This window comes from Helianthus annuus, chromosome 6, assembly GCF_002127325.2.
Source record: "Helianthus annuus cultivar XRQ/B chromosome 6, HanXRQr2.0-SUNRISE, whole genome shotgun sequence".
Taxonomy (NCBI): Eukaryota; Viridiplantae; Streptophyta; class Magnoliopsida; order Asterales; family Asteraceae; genus Helianthus; species Helianthus annuus.
In genome coordinates this window covers 20,242,835-20,259,357 of record NC_035438.2, presented here as the reverse complement: position 1 = coordinate 20,259,357, position 16,523 = coordinate 20,242,835, and positions in this window count along the sequence as shown.

The following is a 16,523-nucleotide window of genomic DNA, read 5'->3' as shown; positions in this document are numbered from 1 at the left end:
TGGTGGGTGGTGGGTGAAGTGTGAGAGAGGTGGTGTGCCAAGGGATGAGTTGCAAAAGCTCCAAGCACTCCTATTTATAGGCTGAACAGAAGCCTGGGCACGGCCCCGTGTCCACTGGGCACGGCCCCGTGTCCATCCGAGTCTCTCTCTTCATTAATTGCAATTCGCAATTTCATTAAATGCGTCTGCAACAGTTGACCACGCCCCCGTGTCCAGCTGAGCACGGCCCCGTGGTGGGCAGTAGAAGCTTAAATCACTTTGTCTTTTCTGCTGTCATTTGGGCACGCCCCCGTGCTCACTGAGCACTGGGCGTGTTCAGCCTTCTGTCTTCTTGTTTTTCTTTGGGAAGATGCTGTCGGGAGGTCGGGCATGCCACGTTTGTTCCTTTTCTTGTATTTATGTTAGATTTAGTTGTATTTTTGCTTCTTTTGTTCATTTGAGCTCATTTAATCCTGAAAATACAAAAGGAAGAGAAAAGCACACTTTTTCCAACATTAGTACTAAAAAAAGGGTTAGTTTTATGCCACAATTGATGTAATTTATATGTTGCATTTTGTGCACATCAAATACCCCCACACTTGAATCTTTGCTTGTCCTCAAGCAAAACTCTTTATAATGTGGCTTTTTCACTCCCAAATGGAATGGGTAGAAGATAAGGTTTTTGGACTTGTCATAGAGTGTCGGCATTTCCAAGATTCTTTATTTAAGTTTTATTTTTATTTATTTACAATCCTATTCGTCATGATTTATTAAAAACGTTTCATAAGATAAATTACTTATTATGGCATAACATGCCTTTTTAAAATTTCATTTATATACAAGTTCACCTACCTCACGGGGGATCACTCAACACTCGGCCGAAGGTGTATTTTTAGTGAATCACTCGAGAGCGGCATGGAACTTACTCCTACCATAGGCTTGCCAAGCAATCAATCTTCCTGCTCTTTAACTATATACCTTTGTAAATATCAAGAGGACTTTTTGGGTGAAGGGTTAGGCTTGGGCTAAAGGTGGGTGGTTGGTTTAGTGGTTAGTAAAAGGGCGAAAAGCGTAAAAAGCATCGGTTTTTCAAAGACTTTTTATTTTTCAAAATTTTATTTTTATTTTGATGAACCATTTTTTTTTCAAACAAGGTTAATTTTGATGAACTTGTTTGCTTATTTGGTTTCATCAACTATATTTTTTTTTTGAAAAGTCATAAGAAAAACCAAGCTTTGTTACTAAAAGAAAAGGGTTAAAATAAAAAGGTTTAGGTGGGTAAAAAGGGGTGATTGTTTTGGGTTAAGAAATGAAAAGGTTTAGGCTCAAAGGGGTTAACTAGGGGGATTTTGGGTAGGTGGTAAAAAAAATGAAAAATAATGGTGTAGAAAGAAAAAAAAAAGGATTAGTCCTAATGCCTCCATCATTTACTTACTCGGGTTTAAGTTGGTAAGGACCGGGAATGCATTGTCGTGGCAAGTTCTAGAGTCGTACGAACCAAGCGGCTATTCACACAAGAAATGAAAAATGAGCATTTAGTGTAAACATATGTATTTGTATGCTCAATAAAGGCTCAAAACTCACTTTTGTGGGAATGGGTTTTTATGTGATCAAGTATATATAATCAAATTTTAACTAAGCTTGTCATGTCGTTTCATAATTTTCTTATGTTGGTTCTTTTTATCACGACGCTATCGGTTGTAAACTTGTAAAAATATAACCTTGTTAGAATTTGAAATTCCCAACTTAAACTTAGACAAGTAAAAAAATGAATTTTTTTTTTTGAAAAAATTTGGGGTGATTAGCGGTTCCAATAGAGTTTTGTGTAAGGCTTGTTAATTAGGACTTGCAAGATTCAAAGTTTTAGCATCTCCCCCCCCCCCACTTAAATTACACATTGTCCTCAATGTGTCCCAAAAATAAGTTTTTAGGTTGATTGAATGTGTAAAAGGGTGTTAAAAGCAAAATTTTATGTTACTGGCACTCTGGACACGGCCCCGTGGTAACGGGGCACGGCCCCGTGTTCAAGTGCCAGTGACAAAATTTAATAAAGAGGAACAGAAGCCTAGACACAGTGAACACGGCCCGTGTCCAGTTACCTGAACTGGGCGATTGCTGCAGATTGTGCAGCACGGGGCCGTGTTGGGCGGACACGGCCCGTGCTGAACTTGCTGTAATGAAGAAATTTTTGTCGGATGGCCCTGTTTTCGTGCATGGGGTGATGTTTCTCGTTTCCCTTGTTATCCTTGTCCATCCCGAGTGTGTTTTACTCATTACAACACCATCCAAACATTAAAACCATCATTTCATTCAAATCATAGAGAGATACATAACGTTCCTAGAAAATTAAAAACAAAGAAGAGAAATAAAAAGTTAAAAGTCCTAAACTAGATAGGTCAAGTGATACATAAAATTATCATAAGGAGTCCTACTTTCTCATGAAGAGCCAAAATCCCGGAATTAGTTTTTCCGGTAGGAGTGTAATAGGACTCTTAGCCGAGAGTTATCTTCCTAGATGTTGTTAAAGCCATTCTTCTATCTCTCTTGGGAGGAAGAAGGCGGCTTTGTTTTCCGCAACATCTTGCGGAGGAGCGGAAACACCAACCGGAACCCCTTGTAAAATGTCTCGCGGAGGCCCCAGGTGCATGGTGTACCACTCGGCTGGTATGATGACTTCAGGCACCACGTTCCATGCCCTTTGGGTTATTATAGGCACCAAAGGAGGAGATGCGAGAATGTTCAACCTCTGGTGCAAGAGGTTGACCTCCCGGAGACACCCTTCCAGTCCCACCGTTAGGTAATTGATACGGTCGACCAATGCTTCTTCCACCCCCGTCATTTCATCAATAGCTTCTCTTAAGGCGTAAACATAGTTTACAAGAGAGTCTTTCGCCGTTGATGACCTCCTCCCCTGTCGGTTGTTCCTTGAGTACGATGAAGACGTTCCGCTTGTTCTGCTCGCCATTCTGGGAAAACAGACCGAAAAGAGCTCAATTTTTACGAAACAGTCCCTCGGACACGACCCCATGTTCAATGAACACGGCCCCGTGTTCAGTCGTCTGCAGGTTTTCAAAGCAAGGAATCTTGGAGTTTTAAATTATTTTCTTGGTTCATAGGTTAATTTTAAGCATAAATAATTCAAAACAAAGTTGCACAACTTATTTTAAACAAGATTCCTTGAATAATAACCTTACAAATACCACAATAAAGGTTGGAATCATGAAGCTTCCAAACTTTAATGGAGGTAGTGATTGAAAATTGAGGAAGAAGGCAATGAACAAAAGTGGAAAAGACAAGATGGCTCTTGAGAACCTTCTTTTAGAACATACCTAGGATAGTATGAGTGAAGATCTGAGGAATTTCTGTCTTTTGAAGTGGTCCAAATGAGCAGGAATCTTGCTGCATTTATAGAAAACGATAGCATGCTGGACACGGCCCCGTGTTGGCTGGGCACGGCCCCGTGTGCAGACAGAATCCTGACACATTTTTGTCCGTATTCTGATGAAATCAAAAGAGAATCTTTTGGTGGACATGGGGGCGTGTTGACCTGGGCACGGCCCCGTGTCTGGAAGCTGTCTTATGGAAGTTGCCTATTTTCAAGGAATTTATCCGGATCGGGCGGTTCCTTACTGGATGGAACAACCCGAAAGTGCCTAAGATACCTTAATTGCTCTAGACTAAGACGAGAACGCAAGAGGTTGTCGGTGAGGGTGATTCTTATGCTAAATGTAGGTGGACAAGTCCAATCCTTTTCCGGGCTCTCGTTAAAGAAGGTGTATGCCGAATCGCTTAGGTCTATGTATGCATCGAACGAAGTCGATGGGGAGTCCTTCACGGCACAATCGGCATAGGGACGACTATCGTCCAAGTCCTCGCTAGAGTGGAAGGTATTGTTGGGAGCAACGAGGTTGTTTTTATTTGAATGCGAACCCAACAATTCTTCTTGGTCATCGTCTTGAGATGAATCAAGGAAATCCATCTTAAGTTCTTTTAACCAATTAAGAACTAGATCTTCTAGTTGAAATAATTCGTCGAGGAGCATTTCTCCTAGAATATCTGGTTGAGCGCATTCGAGGGAAAGATAAGGATTATTTTTACTTTCGCCGCTCTTAAGGCTACAGGAAAACGATGGGTCTATATAGTGGGGCTTATAGTTTAGAAAATAGCATTCTAATTCTTTATGACCGCCACCACATAATTGACACCACGTACCATAAGAGTGCCGAAAGTAAAAAGTATCATTATCACTCATGTTTGTGTCAGAAATTACCAACAGTCGGGATCTTACGGTTCTGTTTTCAGTAACTGAATCTTGGGCACGGGGGCATGTTGAGTGGGCATGGCCCCGTGTTCAGCTTATTGTTTGACTTAAAACAGGATTGCCAGTTCCAATGATTGGGCACGGGGCGTGTTCAGCGGGCACGGCCCGTGCTGAGTTCTGCAGAAGCTGAAAAACTAAGAAAATCCTAAAAAAAATAAAAAAAATAGAAAAAATGATTAGGCCGCTGATTCCTAACTTTCTTAAAATCCTTGTGTCCCCGGCAACGGCGCCAAAAATTTGATGTGCGTTAGGTGTAATATGTTTTAGGTATATATTTTAAGCCCTTTTTACACTTTTTAACCAAGTTTTAAATTTATAAACACGATATTTACTAACACTAAACACACATATGGGCAAATGCACCCATCGTGGACGTAGTATAGTGTTGGTAAGATACCGAGGTCGTCCAAGGACACAAGAGCTTTTAGTACCGGTTTATCCTCAACGTTTAATCAAATCAAAATGTTAGAAAAAAGATTTTTAAACTAGAAAAATAAAATTAACTAAAATGCTAAAAAAGAAAATAAAAGTAAAAACAGATAGACAAGATGAATCACTTGGATCCGACTCGTGTGTAGTGTAACCTTTGATTAATTTCACACTTTTGCACTTGTTTAAGAGATTATCTTAGTTATTGTGGTAGACCCCTCTTTTGAAGGTGACGTTACCCTCAACCCAGTAGTTTGAGTCAGCAAGGATACAATCCTAAAGGGTCGGATTATTGAAAGATAATTAATTAAGTTATTAATGCATAATGTGGTAGGCCCCTCTTTTGAAGGTGACGTTACCCTCGGCTAAGTAGTCTGAGTCAGCAGGGATACAGTCCTAAGTAGCCGGGTTAAACTTTTAATAGTAGTTTAACTTATGAGGGTATCAAACAGTTTGGACCCCCGCCATCCAATAACATTGGGTATTGAAGGAGATCCTACTAAATTTGATCCAGGTCCTTTGCAGGATCTATACACTGAACAATGGCAAGACTCTTACCAAACCGTTCCCTTAACCCCCGACCAGGTAGCCAACATACCTCCATATAGACCGTGGAGATATGAATGGTGAAAATCTTTTATTTTATATAGACAGTAAAATAATGCCAAGACACCACGGACAAACGATAAGGAAGAATCATCTTCAACATAAGAAACTAGCAATTAAAGTCATTAATACAAAACCAATCAAAAAGTGCAAAAGATTAAAAATAAAAAGTATTACACTAAACACTTGTCTTCACCAAGTGATGTAAGAGACTTAGGCAAACATGGCCTTTAATTGTCAAGAACTCTGAGGATCAATCTTGGATCCCGAGACGACTCACACACTCTATGATGGACAATGGATGATGGTGGCGGATGATGGTGTTGTGATGGTGGTGGGTGGTGGGTGAAGTGTGAGAGAGGTGGTGTGCCAAGGGATGAGTTGCAAGAGCTCCAAGCACTCCTATTTATAGGCTGAACAGAAGCCTGGGCACGGCCCCGTGTCCATCCGAGTCTCTCTCTTCATTAATTGCAATTCGCAATTTCATTAAATGCGTCTGCAACAGTTGACCACGCCCCCGTGTCCAGCTGAGCACGGCCCCATGGTGGGCAGTAGAAACTTCTATCACTTTGTCTTTTCTGCTGTCACTTGGGCATGCCCCCGTGCTCACTGAGCACGGGGCGTGTTTAGCCTTCTGTCTTCTTGTTTTGCTTTGGGAAGATGCTGTTGGGAGGTCGGGTATGCCACGTTTGTTCCTTTTCTTGTATTTTTGTTAGATTTAGCTGTATTTTTGCTTCTTTTGTTCATTTGAGCTCATTTAATCCTGAAAATACAAAAGGAAGACAAAAGCACACTTTTTCCAACATTAGTACTAAAAAAAGGGTTAGTTTTATGCCACAATTGATGTAATTTATATGTTGCATTTTGTGCACATCAGTTGTGCAGATTGTGCATTTGGCCATTAGTTTACAACAGACAACAACCAGCTGCAACATAGTCTACAAGACCATTTCATTACATTCCCATTACTAAACAAAAGTCATTACACTTCCATTACTAAACAAAAGTCAATACATTATAGCTACAACAGTTCATTTCATTGACGGAATACAAAAACATAGACAAAAAAGAAGACCGCTGCAAATCAGGTATTTCTTCCAACTTCTTGCCTTTTCTTCTAGTTTTCATCTTTGTTCTTCATAGTCGTTCTTGAACTTCAACAAATCGGGTATGATGTCCATGCAAGTTTGACACATTTTTGGTGGTTCAATCTACATAAAAAAACCCACATTTTCTATTCTGAAACAAAAAAAAAACAGTTATCTTCATACTTGTTCTTCTACAAACCAAGTTCAGTACGTAAAAAACCCACATTTTTGAACACTTACCTTGCGTGGCATCCATAGAACTTATGGCCTGGATTTTTGGAGGTTTCTGATGTTTGAATCGCTGCTTCCTTTCCACACCCACAAAGCACCATTATCGAAACCTTGAAAGAAAACCTAATGGAGGAAGAAGATGCAGATGATAAGAGGGATTTGAAACCCTAACCTAATTGAGGAAGAAGATGCAAAAATGGGTTATAAAGGGGCGATGAATAAACTAAAAACATGAAATGATAATTATACACTTGCATTAAATAAACCTAACTGAGTAATTTAACTCAGTTTGGTGTAAATGACATAAAGTTATATAAAACATGTGTTTTTTGGACATAAACTGAAACTAAAACTTTTAAAGGGCACGTTTCAAACTTTATTGTGCGAAAAAAAAAAATATTTCAATAAGAGCCTGCAGCATACAAGATCAAAGATAACTGAAGTAGTAGATAGAATATGTAGTGTGATATTTCATTTGAATTTTATTTTACATGTTCTCCAACAATTACTATATGCCCTAATACACAAAAATATTTTGAGTATAACTGGTAGGGCTGTAAATGAACTGAACGTTCAGCAAACAGTTCGTGAACCGTTCGGCGGGAAGTTCGTTTATGTTCGTTCGTTTAATAAACGAACAAACATGAACAAGAAATTCCGTTCGATTAGTTAACAAACGAACATGAACAAAGGTCTCATTCGTTCAATTGTGTTCGTGAACGTTCGGTAAGGTGTTCGTGAACATTCGTTCATTTGTGTTCGTTTATGTTCGTATGTTCGTGTTTTAATTAAAGATTTTTATATTTTCATATGCGTTCGTTTATCTATACTTTTTATACTATTAAACTTTTATTTATATCATTACCCTAACAATTAAACTAGGAAACACTCTTTCACCTTGTTTATGCACCATTTCCCTTTCTTTTCTCATTATTTACATCGGCGAATATGATTTACCTCCGTTCCACAATAAGGGATTCAAGTTCTAGTGCTACTCTCTGGGCCATCCATCTTTATCCTTCATCGGGTTCGCCAAATTTATTTGTGTTCGCTTGTGTTCGCGAACCGTTCGTGAACACGCTCATTTCCTTAATGAACGAACACGAACATAAAATCTCGTTCGGTAAGTGTTCATGAACCGTTCGTGAACACATTTATTTCCTTAACGAACGAACACGAACAAGGCCTCGTTCGTGTTTGTTCGGTTCGTTTACAGCCCTAATATCTGGCAAATCGTTGTATCTTATTATTATCAGAGTCACAAAAATATTATGATAATGCAAGTCACAGAAAAATCACATCGTTGTATACGTTGTATACGAAAACTACGTTATTTGAACAAATTTACACCAAGGCGCAAATAAAGATAAGCATGACGGTCGCGCATATCAACTATGCGGTTTAAATATATATTAATTTTGAAACATATAAGTGCGACGTAGCCGTATAATTAGAATTTTATACAACATTAATTTTGAAAAGAAACAAAATATTTTAGAATGATTGAAAACCATAAAAACGAATGTCGACGCTTGTTTATATTGGTACTGAAGTTGTTCACTCAGTATCTGTTCGGTTCATCTCATTACTAGTAAGGTACCTGCAATCGGTATAGTTTACGACACAAAAAAATAAATTATTCTGAACACAACTCGGTCTATTACGGTACCAGTTCTCAGTATAGTTAACTATAAAAAAATGTTTATTCACAACGTGTTCAATACACAATAGTGGTATGATGTTACCCAGAAAATAAAATTGTATTTTACATCGATCAGAAACTATAAAAAACGAACACCGCCATTGGTTCTAATAATACCAATGTTGTTCGATTTCTATTGGTTATGTTTGCCAAAGTACCAACAGTCGATATATAGCCTACTAAATCAAATAATACTTTGTTACCAACACAAAGTAGTTTTCAACAAAATTTATGTCAGAGTATAAAGAAAAAAGTAAATTAAACACGTGTGCGTATTCAACTTTTTAAAAGAGCTAACGTGTAACAAACTCAGTTTATCCAAGAAATATTAGTAAAAAAAATAAATGAGTTAAGACCACATGGTGTGGGGCTTGAAACGGGGCATGAATGGTGGCATGGAAGTGACGTGGGGCATGGGGTTTGAAGAATTCCATCGGTGTAGGGGCACAAGTTTGGTGGAGATGGTAGATTTTGATTGATGGAGGAAGGGGTCTCAAAAATTCTACAACTACCCCATGATTTTTAGTGCTTAAAAAGTCCCCTGCTTTTGACGTGACAAATAGTGCTTCACACTCATCCCACCACACCATGTAGTATAAAAGCATGTATTATTTATTATTTTTTTTGAACGGCGTACGGTTAGAATATCGCTAACCGGGTTAGTAGTTAGTATGTTAGTATTATCAAGTTAGTATAAAACCCTTTTGCGTGGACTTGAACCCAGGACCTCCAAAAGAAGCAAAGCTTCCCACCTCCCCCTTAACCACTAGGCCAAAAGATCATTGATAGCATGTATTATTTATTACATTATAGTTGCCTGCAACGTTGGTGGTTTTACTTTATTCTCGGTCATTATCTCTTTTGTTTCAATAAAATACAAGAAGTCTTCGTCCAATAATTCCATGTCTACTAGCTGCATTTGCAACATCCTCGAAATTTCTGCATAATAAATCAAGAAATTGTTTTTTAAAAGATGCTAATTTCTATCTTAACTAGTAGTGGACTAATATATGGCATGGGTAAGATAAGATAACATATTAATTTTTTGTTTTATAAAGAAATAGAAGTTAAATAATTAAATAATACTTTGTTTCCAACACAAAGTAGTTTTCAAAAAATTTATGTAAAAGTAAATTAGACACGGGTGGGTGTTTAGCTTTTTTAAAAGAGCTAACGTGAAATGAACTCAGTTTGTCAAAAAAAAAATTAGTAAAAAAAATAAATGAGTTAAGACCGCATAGTGTGGGGCTTGAAACGGGGCATGAGAAGCCCCTGCACGCCCCTATGGTGTCGTAGAAGTGATGTGGGACATGAGGCTTGAAGGATTCCATCGGTGTGGGGGCACAAGTTTGGTGGGAGATGGTTGATTTTGATTGGTGGGGGAGGGGCTTCAAGGATTCTACAACCACCCCGTGGTTTTTAGAGCTTGGAAAAACCCCTACTGTTGACGTGACAAACATATAACGCTTCACGCCCCCTTTCACCCCACTACACTGTATAGTCTAAAAGCGTGTATTATTACATTCTAGTTGGCTGCAACGTGTGTGTTCATACTTTATTTTCGGTCATTTTATCTCTTTTTTTCAATGAAATACAAGAAGTCTCGGTCCAATAATTCCATGTCTACTAGCTACATTTGCAACATCCTCGAAATTTCTGCATAATAAATCAAGAAATTATTTTATAAAAGATGCTCATTTCTATATTAAGTAGTAGATTGATATATGGCTTGGGTAAGATAAGAAAAGATAACATATTAGTTTTTTTTTTAAAGAACAACAACAGTACCCAGTAAGTCCCACAAATAGCAAAACTATTGGTAGGGTTTAGGAGGGTGGAATGTAGACAAACCTTACCTCTATCCATATGGATAAAGAGGCTGCTTCCAAAAAGACCCCGACTCGAAATCAAACATCAAGCAAACAATGCGAACTACAGGTTTTTTTTTTTTTAAAGAAATAGAAGTTAAATAATTAAAAGGAGAAACAAAAATTAAATATTATATGTATGTTCTTGCAAAAGTTGGTTGTCATCACAACCTGGTCATCCAATTTGATCAATTATTTGATTAAGAAAATTGCTTTCATTTTTGTCTTATTGTCCTGGCTGCAGCCGATTGAGAACTTTGGTCACCAAAGTGATATTGTCTAAACAATTAACACCACTCATATTACTTGGCTAAAAACTTCAATCTGATTATTGTGAAGATCTTGTTTTTGGGTTAGTAAAATTACATTCTTACTTATCCTCCTCTAGTTCGGATACCTGATATATAAATTTTTGCACATTAACAACAGATTGCCACAAAAGAGATGCTTATTTTCTATTTTCTAAACAATTACCATCAGTTTACATATTACTTGACCTAAATTTTCAAACATGGGTTCATATCCTGTAACTTATTATTGTCACCAATATACCTTTTTGAAATTCCTTTTGCCTTCGGCCGAGTGGGTTTTCCCCGGAATTGGTGGCTCGGGTATGCATCCAACTCTAACATTATGAAGGAGGGGATGCATTCACTTGATTAAGGGCATCTGATGATTAAGTTGGCCATTAAAAAAACATGAAAATGAGCAATTTAAGCAAGCACTATTTTAATTAGTGATTCGTAACCCGTTATGATCGATATCTCAAACGATCTATATTGAAAAAATTAACTATTTTAAAAAAGATAAAGTTCATTTATGTCAATTTTTAATTAAATCACATCTTTTTATTAATTTATGCTATTAAAGATCCATTTTACTATAATAAGGATTTTTGACATCTTTGTAGAAAACCAAATTTCTCTACATGCACTAGTGTTTATCGTTTATAGATCGACGTAATAGTCTTTTATCTTTTATTCAAAAAATGGTTAGTTTGTTATACTTTAGCTTCAACTAATAAAATATATAAATTTAGATGTTACCAATTAAATATATAAAAAATTAAATGCTATATACCATAAGACTCAGTCTATATGGACTATTTAAATACAGAAAGCCAACGTCGTCCATTAGTGCCTTGTCTACTCAACTTCATTTGCTTCATCCTTTAAATTAGTCACATTAACAGAGATACTTATTTTCTAAACAATTACCATCAATCAGTTTACATATTACTTGGCCAAAAATTTCAGACATGGGCTCCTATCATCCTGCAACTGATTATTGTGAAAAAAATATCTGTTGATGCAACAAATAATAGACCAAGGATAGTAGCGAGGGTGGTCAGGCAAAAGGGTTAAAGGGTTTAACCTTGCCTAACGCAGGTCGTGGGGTCCCCCCACGTTTGCAAGACGTGGAAGGAGATTCACTAGTTTATTTTTGTTGCTTGCTAAGGATCCTTCTTTGAAGTGTGTACAGATTCGGATGAAGGAGCAAATAGAATATGTGTGTGTTGGATGTGAAAGGAAGTAACTTGCATGAAGCAAGTACCTGATGTGAATGACCAGAGTTTTAAGGAAACAGGCCTGGTCCGGAATGTCCCAACTCAGTAAATGAAGTGTCAATTATATAGGAGAAGACATCTCACAAAGAGGCATTCATTTGACTAGTGACCTTGCTTGCAGCGAGGGGCTTGCCCTTTTAGGGGTTGAAGCCTTTTGACCCCTGGATAATAGCATGTGCTCTGCAGACCTGCGTTGCTTTTGCGGCTGTGGGTTGGTGAAGCAATCCCTGGATGTGACTGGCTACTGTTTCCACGTTGTTTTTCCCCACCTCACAGCTTTTTAACCTTTGAACCAATTAACCTTTCGGACGTTTATGTACTTAAGTCATTTTATTTGGTCTTGGGCTACCCCCGTCATCAGCCCCCCAAGTCAGAGGTTTTTGTGGAATGAGCTCAAAGACTTCTGACTTTTGTACATGTATTTTATTGCCTGAAGGTTTCAAGGGTTCGATGCATGAAGGCTTGAAAGGTTATAGGCAGTTAATTTCTGAATGTTAAATAACTGACAATCGATTTGATTGATGTGTGGCAATTCATAGGGTGGCGGTTTTTGCAGTAGTTACTGTTTGCAATTATCACCCCTATTTAGGTTATTTTCTTTTTATATTTACATTTGTTCCTTCATTTTCTACATATTTCCATCAAGTTCCTTCCTGCGATTTCTTTCCTCTTCTCCAAGGTTAGTTTCAGTTTCCTTTGCATTTTCCTTACATTCTTCGTATATTTCGAAAATGGGTGCTCGTAAGGATTTAGCAAAATCCTTTTCCCGATTAACACAAGAAGAGGTAGACTTATTTTGTGTGGAATATGGTATTGATTAAAAGTTTAAACCCGTTGCTCCTGCTTGTGATGTTCCTGTTGATAAACCGACTCCTGGTTCGATTGCTCTTTATTGTCGCCACTTTGAGTTTTCGAATCTTCGCTGTCCCTTTTCTTTTTTTTGTTTTGAATCTGTTAGAGTATTATCGGATTTCCTTTGGGCAAGTTCATCCAAAGGGCATGGCTAGGGTTTTACATTTTGAGGTTTTGTGCCGTGCCCTTGGATATGATCCTTCATTGTTGCTTTTTCGCCGGTTTTTTCGCTTGGCCAAAAATGGCGATTGGTTCACTTTTGAAACATCCAAGGTTGATTCTTGCCTTATTTCGTCTATGGTTACAACACTTGGGACTTGGAAGGATCATTTTTTCTGGGTTTCCGATACTATTGTTCCATTCAAGATGGTGTGGAGGCACCCAGATGCCGTTCTCAATGATCCGGAGCCCTCTGAATCTGAGTTGAATGATGTTTTTCTCAAAGCCATCCGGGAGTGCCCTTCGAGGGTTCGTCCCTTTCCTGAACATTTACTAGTTCTTTTAGGGGTTAGTAAAATCTGGGGAAATGACGATCGGGATCCGGTTCTAATGAGAGGTGGCATGGGTATGCATTTTCCTTTTTTGCCCTCTTTGCTTTTTCTTAACTTATGCCTTATGTTTTTGTTTTGTTGTTTGCAGTCATGTCTGCTCTGGATTTCATTAAGAGTGACGACACCTCTGATGTTGTGTTTGGGGATGTTCCATCTGTTCCTGGTGAAAATGTTGTAGTTAGAACTGCTGAGCAAAGGTTCAAGGGTTCCGGTTATATTAGTACTTCCAATGTCAAAGGGTTTTCTAAGCCTAGTGCTCCCAAGTCCTCAACCCGTCGATCTACCCGCCGTTTGTTGAAGGCTGCTCCTCAATCCACTTCTACTGAACCAGTGGATTTGAGTGATGATATTGAAGCTTCTGAAGATCAAGGTGTTGAGGCAGGTGTTGAAAAGGAGAAGGGATTGGTTGTTAATGGTAAGAAGGCTTCGAGCAAAAAGGTTGTTGTGACCCCTGTTCAGGGTTCTTCAAGCAGGGATGTGGAAGGGTTGGATCCTGAAGAGGTTTATGTGCCTGGTTGGTCGGTGAAAAATGATGACAGCTTTAAGGATGCTGTTGTTTGTGAAGATGCTCTGAGTCATCTTGCTCCTTCTTCGGTTCACAATACCATTGTTGGGATGGATGATGACTTAATGTTATCCCGTATGATTTTGAGCACCTGTAACCTTGCTTCTATGCTTCCTCAAGTGATTGCTCGTTTTCGTAAGAGGATGCAGGAATATGAAGAATTTTCTAAGAAGAAGGATAAAATGAAATCCTCCATGGCTGCGATGAAAAAGGAGATAGCTGGTTTTGCTGAGTAGGAAGAGGCGTGGGACAAAAAGGTTAGTGAGCTTACGAGGGTGCATGAGATTGAGATGAGTAACTTGAAGAAAAGCTTTGAGGCTGATCGATTGAAGCGTAAAGCTGATAGGGAAGCCTTATTTGTTCAGCAGCGGGTTTTTGATGAGGAAAAGGAGGGGTTGAAGGCTTCGGTTGCTCATTCCACCTTTGATAATCAGTGGTTAATTGAGCGGGGTTTTCACCAGGTTGTTACTTACCTTCTTCATTACCTTCTTCATTCCAAGGAGTTTAACTCTGCCCTTGGTGAAGTTTATACTAAGTTGCTCTACCTGGGGAAACACCAAGGCCTCATCGCTGGTTATAAGCTTCATGAATCCGGCCAACCTTTGGAGAAGTCTCCTTTGTTTTGTCCCGAGGCTTCCGATGTTTTCAAAGGCTCCGTTGAGCAGATGGAGAAGCTGACCTACCCTTACATTCATCAAGTTTCTGCTTGTTTTGGTAAGCCTCTTGCTGTGTTGCAGGACTTGAAGCCGGAAGGCCTTAATGAAAAGGTCTGTGCTGAAATCTTGGGTTCCCTTTCAAGGAAAAGGTCCTACTCGGGTGATAGTGATGACACTTTTTCAGCAGAACAAGGTGTTCCAAAGGATGCAAGCTTGGAGGCTTCTGCGGTAGGCGGTGATGGGGATGCAAAGACTAAGAAGTCTAAAAAAGCAAAGAAGGTGAAGGGTGAAGGTTCTGGGGTTTCTAAGTCTTCTGCTGATGTTTGATTCGTAGCTTTCTTAGCACCCAAAAACAATTCATGGTTTGTAACGTTAGCTTGAACAATATTAGGTTTCCAGGAACCCTTAAGGTTCCTGTTGGTTGTGTTTTAGGCCTGTATGGCCGTTTGAACAATAGCTAAACTTGCAAGTCACTAGGACTTGCCTTAACTCTTATCTGAAAGTCTTTCAAGGCTTTCTTTGATATGGTATGATGTTTAACTATTTTCTTTGTGTTATCTTTTTATACTTATGCTTGTTTTGTTAAGGCAGTTTGGTTGACTTTAACCCTTCAAGCCTTTTGGCTACCCGTATGTAGGTTGAAGCCTTCGGGGTTTCGGGTTGTCACGTAGGTGGCTTGAAGCCTTGACGGCTCTTTATGACTTGATTTGGTTTGTATTTTTTGTAATAATTTTTTTTTCTTTTTGCTTGTATCCTTCCTTTGATAATTTTCGTCTTCTTGTAACTTTGTCTTTGTCTAGTTTGTGTTGCCTTTATGTTTTTTACACCTTAAAGGGTTCAGTGCTGCAGACACTTAGCCTTGGTGTTTTTAACAAGAAGACATAGCACATATCCTTTTTATTATTTCTTTGTTATTTATTTGACTTCGTAAGCCTGTTTGTTGGTTGTATTTCTAAGGCTTAAGGAACATTTGGTGTAGGTTGTTCATACCTATCTATGAGACAAATTGCTTTGACTTAATAAGTCTCATGGAGTTGTATTGATTTAGGAACTCACCCCTTATATAGGTTCGTTCAACCCTTGAACCTATTGAGCGATGTGGCCTGGGAGCTCATCCCCTTACATGGCCCTTGCCATGGAGTTTTTTGCTAGGTTCTCAACCTGATCTTAGGATAGAAAGACAAGTTGATAAAACAACTTCATTCATTCAAGCAATACTTGCTTTTTACAAAATGTATTCATAGTGTTGTTCGAAATACATTTTAATACAAACCAAACTTTCCTGTATAAACATGGAACCTTCTCAGGGTTTTGCCATTCCAATGCCTTGGAAGCCTTTTGCCTTCTGAATCTGCTAGCTTGTAGGATCCCCCCTTGTGAGCTTCGAGGATGGTATATGGACCCTCCCATTTCGGGCCAAGCTTTCCTTGATTTTCTTTTTTGCTAGCTTCATTGTTTCTGAGGACCAGGTCCCCTGGCTTGAAACGTTCGTTCTTGACTTTCTTTTTGTAGTAGGCTTCCATTCGTTGTTTGTATTTGGCTTCTTGAATTGCGGCTTGATCTCGGGCTTCCTCTAGGAGTTGTAAATTCAACATGGTCTCTTTTTGGTTTGTTTCAGGATCCATGTTGACAATTCGTTGGGTTACAACTCCTATTTCAGCGGGGATTACAGCCTCGGATCCAAATACCAAGCTATAAGGTGTTTTCTTGTGGCTTGTTTTTTCGGTTGTTCTAATTGCCCATAGAACACTAGGCAATTCTTCAAGCCAGTTGCTTTCGTATCTTCCCAATCTTGTCTTGATACCTTCCACTATGCTTCGATTTCCCCTTTCAACCTGGCCGTCTGATTGCGGGTAAGCCACTGAGCTGAAAACCTGGTTGATTCTGTACTCTTTGCACCAAACGCTGAAAGGCTTCTCAGCAAATTGCTTCCCATTGTCGGTGACAATTACTCCCGACAATCCATAACGGCAAATAATGTTTTCCCAAACAAAGTCGATGACCTGTTTGCCTGTGATCTTTGCGAGTGGTTTAACCTCGGGCCACTTGGTGAAATAATCTATTGCCACCAGCAAGAATTTTACTCCTCCTTTGCTTGGGGGGAATGG